The 4,233-nt window shown below is 38.0% G+C and overlaps 1 long non-coding RNA gene across 1 annotated transcript in view; it reads left to right on the top strand.

Moving 5' to 3' along the window:
- The first annotated feature begins 3,953 nt into the window (after nucleotides 1-3,953).
- The window catches only part of LOC106952534 (uncharacterized), a 6,595-nt gene continuing 6,315 nt past the window's right edge, over nucleotides 3,954-4,233 (top strand). The window contains exon 1 of the long non-coding RNA XR_001426008.1: nucleotides 3,954-4,019. This is a non-coding gene — a long non-coding RNA (uncharacterized LOC106952534). The remainder of the gene's footprint in view (nucleotides 4,020-4,233) is intronic.

Consider the following 4,233-nt stretch of genomic DNA (forward strand, 5'->3'; position numbering starts at 1 on the left):
TATATATATATAATTTAAAATGATGCTTTTCACATCTAAGAGACACCTTGGCTTCTCACTGATAACTCTGTTTGCCGTCTCACTTTCCAGCCCTGCATTCAGCAACTTCATTTTTCACTTACCAGTAAGCGTGAGCCATTACGGAGCCCCTCCAGGGGACATGGGATTTCTTTTCCTTTTGCGTTCCCTCTAGGGTTGCCACCTTTCAGAACTCAAAATGAGGGACGCCCACCACGGCGCATCGTCCAATTCTCATGGGGTTGGATGTCCGCTGCAGTGATAAACAATATTTTATGGCAGTGTTTTTAATCTTTAAATCGTTCTTGGATAGAGGTCAGTTAGAGTACTCCAAAACTGTACTCCAATCAGAGTAGTATACTTTAAATATGTTTAATTAAGCAAGTGTAAAAAGTATTTGGTAAACTGATCATAACAGATGATTTAATATTCAAAATGTGTCCTCAGACAACTAAAATATAAAAGTTATATGAACATTCTGATATTTTACAGAGTATTACCAAAATATTTATATAAATAAGGGGTTAGGTTTGGAGGCTGGTTGTGGACCAGATTTACCACCAGGGCCAGGTAGTTTTTCATGGCAACACTTGAAAAAGAATGAAAAAAATAAATAAAAAAATAAAAAAATAAGAGAGCAATATTTCATCATTTGATATAATAAGTGAGCCAAAGACCCACTTGCGTCTTCAGAGGTTCAGTTTGCAGATCCCTGGCGGATAGAAAATATGATCCTATCTCCATACAGCAGCTAAAAGTGCAGCACTACAATTTTTTATTCATTGTTAAAGTAAAATTGTGAAGGTTAAAAAAAAATCCGCCAATGAGTATTAACATAAGACATTTATTTAGTATAACTTCTTTGGTACCCTGTTGGCCCCCATCTAGAACTGCCCCTGGGCTGCAGGTCTGTGTCTGGTGCATTAATGACCACTGAACAATGAATTCATAAAATATATAAACATTTCAAAATAAAACCTACAGAAAGCCCTAACAAACCTTTTAAAGTAGGAAGTATTTACGTATTTACTGTTAATCTAATGTATGCTTTGTTCTTTAAATTATCATTTGTATTATTTTTGCTGATATTATACATTAAATAAGCAAATAATCAAATCAATATAGTCTACTAAAAGCACAATAAAAAACTTAATCATAGCAAAAATGTTACCTCTCTGCTGTGTTCCTCTCCTGATCTATTCTGTCTAGCATCACACTGCGCCACGATGGACACTTTTTTTTAATTGCCTGTGTTCATCCTCACTGACATTATTCAGCCTGGGATTTGCGTCGTCCTTCTCACGTCTGTATCTTTACTAGAGGTTTTGCTCTAAGGACGGTGGAGAATCGGGTCGAGGATGTTTTAAAAAGAGGCGGGTTGACAGCACCTCACTGCGGCTGCGTAGTGACCGTCTCTAGGCAACCGTGAAAACAGCGTCGGTTCGAATCGTTCAGGGGTCCTTTACCTCCCGCAACGAGAATTTAGCTGACCTTAATATTTCCTGTGTTTTATTTTGGTCATTATTGTTACACTTAGTGTTGATATGTGTGTGTTGGGCGTGTCTATGGGACATTTCTAGAAATACGGAACAAATCGCGTCCCGTATCGGTTCAATATGGGACGCAACATTTAACAGCCAAATACGGGACGATTCCGTATTTTAAGGGACGGGTGGCAACCCTAAAAGTGAAGTCAGGCCTGACCTCACTGTCACAGTTTAAAACAACTATTTTTTTCAGAGTTCTACCACCTCATCACTACAATCTGAGTATATTTATAATAATATCTAACCCTCAAATAGCTAAACTCACACTGGTTACAGATTATTCTGGCCAGAATAATTGCGCTGTCGTCCCCTGCGGTCACAGAACATGATGGGTCACAAATTTTTCTGTAGCACTTCTTTATTGACTCAGTTACTTTGGCTGCAGATGCTGGTTTTCTTCTGTTAGCTTTTTGCCCACAAAATGAGAAAATGTGTTTTAACAGAGGAAAAAATAAGGACATCTTAACCAATTAGTTAGTTTTACCCCGTTTCTTCCATCAGAATTATAGATTATGAGCTTTGCTTACTTTTTTTTTAAGCACACCTTATTCTAAGGAGTTTTAAAAGAAAATTACAAAAAAAGATTAAAGACTAACGGAAGCCCCTGAGGAAAAGATGAAGTTATAATCATACATGTTTTTATAGCACACTGTTCCTTTAATTGCTTGCCTCCGATGGGAAAGCTCTCACTGCTTCATGGTTGAATGGCCGTTTACACACTCGCTATGATTAGATCTGCTGTGAAACTGATATAGCCACTTTATATTTGCAGAGTGTTTAAAAGAAGGACTAGGTTTACCGTTACGAGTCATTACACACAACATTACGAGCATTCATGAGCCGGAGAGCCTCTATTCTCAGATATGGTGACGTGACGGGCGCAGTGGGCCAAAAATCTTGCCGCTCCCCATGAAGTCTATTGAGTGGGAGAAGGAAGGGGAGTGAGCAGACTGGGGCCTTCTAAAAAAAAAAAAAAACATGAAGAAAAGTTAATGCAATACAGAGTATTACGTTTGTACATGGGTAGCCCTTTACAGTAAAAAGATGTGATTAGCTACAGGGGTTGTGGGGGGTCCTGCCAGTAAGTCATTCAAGCTCTTGTGTATTCAGTAGCAACTGGATAACATCTAATGGAATTGTTCTGCTGGTGTTAGCATGGTATATCAAATGCAAAGTCCAATAGTACATGTACATTTGATACCCTATTAGGTGTTAATAACTAAGGATTAGCAATACAGGGAATCATCTAGATGAGTTAGAGGCAAGTTCAGAAAGTAAATTCTTTGATATGAGAGATGTTTCAGAATGATGCGACACGTTGTTGTTGGAAGATGATGCATATTTTTTGGTGAATTTTAGCAAATAGAACAGACCACGACAATATTCTGGTTAACCAGCTAATACAGAGGGTTTAAATCATTGGCTACCGAGAAATAATTTCTTGCTGGAGGAGTGGACGCTGTTTAAGCTTTAAACAATTGGACCTGATTGGATTGCTAACATTTGGCAGTGACGAATATACTTAGCTAGCTCAAACGTGAAGGAAGCTTTGCTGTGCAGCATGTCAGAAATCGTGTGCGCTGTAAAAACCATCCCTCACCGTGAAGAGAGAAGTGTGGAGTTGAATGTCATCTTTGCTAGCAATGTGCTAGCGTGTCCAACACCGACTGAATGACTTTGTTCACTTCCTCTGCTGCCATTTCCAAACTACAACTGACAGCAGACGACAGCACAGAAAATCATTGTTTACAACTCCTACTTCTGTTTGCTGATTGGTCCAGTTGAAATTCTAATGAAAAAAAAAAAATCAAACTCAATGGGAGAAATCCCAGACGGAGAAGTGAAGGGAGATAAGTTAGCTAAACTGCATGGGAAGACGATGTCTAGGCTTGTTTACCAAGGCTTTGGTGTGTTCTAAACTGCTGCAGATTGTGTGTGTGTCTCTGAGGGCATCTTAGTTTGCCTGATGATAGTACAACTTCTCAACAAAACACATTGGAGTACCGCCAGTACTCAAAAAATGTACTTAAGTAAAAGTACAAATACACAGACAAAAATGTACTCAAGTAAAAGTAAAACTACCACATTAACATTTGTACTTAAGTAAAAGTAAAAAAGTACTGGCTTTTAAAAATACTTAAGTATTAAAAGTAAAAGTACTTGCTGAATGCATTGCCTAATTCCTAATACACTATCATTAAGTGAACCGATCGTATTTAATTTTAATACATTAAAAATGTGCCATTTTAATGAGCAATACCACAGATAAAGCATGTTTTTATTGTGTTTACTCTCTGTAACATAGTTTTAGACTTACTGATTCTATGCATCATAATTTCAGGGATGGAAACATCTTGTCTCCTGTCCTAACATAGCATGAACTTCACTTTTTTTTGCCCCTAGTGGCTTTTATTTTGAAAGAAATCCAACAGAAAGGGGATGGAAAGAAGGTGGGTGAGGGAGGACATGCAACCAAGGAGCCACGTAGCAGAGTTGTAGTCAAGACCAGCACCCGGCGCTACGTGACACAAAAAAATTAAGTTTTACCTATCAAAATTGCTTCTCAATTTGATTCCCATAAAACACCTAGATATTAAATACTTAGAGTTGAAATAAATTTAATCAGTAAAGATCCGCCCAAAAGAATCGGATCGTTCCTGAATGTCAT

This window comes from Poecilia latipinna, unplaced genomic scaffold, assembly GCF_001443285.1.
Source record: "Poecilia latipinna isolate Pla-1442-1.1 unplaced genomic scaffold, P_latipinna-1.0 Scaffold523, whole genome shotgun sequence".
In the NCBI taxonomy this organism is placed as follows: domain Eukaryota; kingdom Metazoa; phylum Chordata; class Actinopteri; order Cyprinodontiformes; family Poeciliidae; genus Poecilia; species Poecilia latipinna.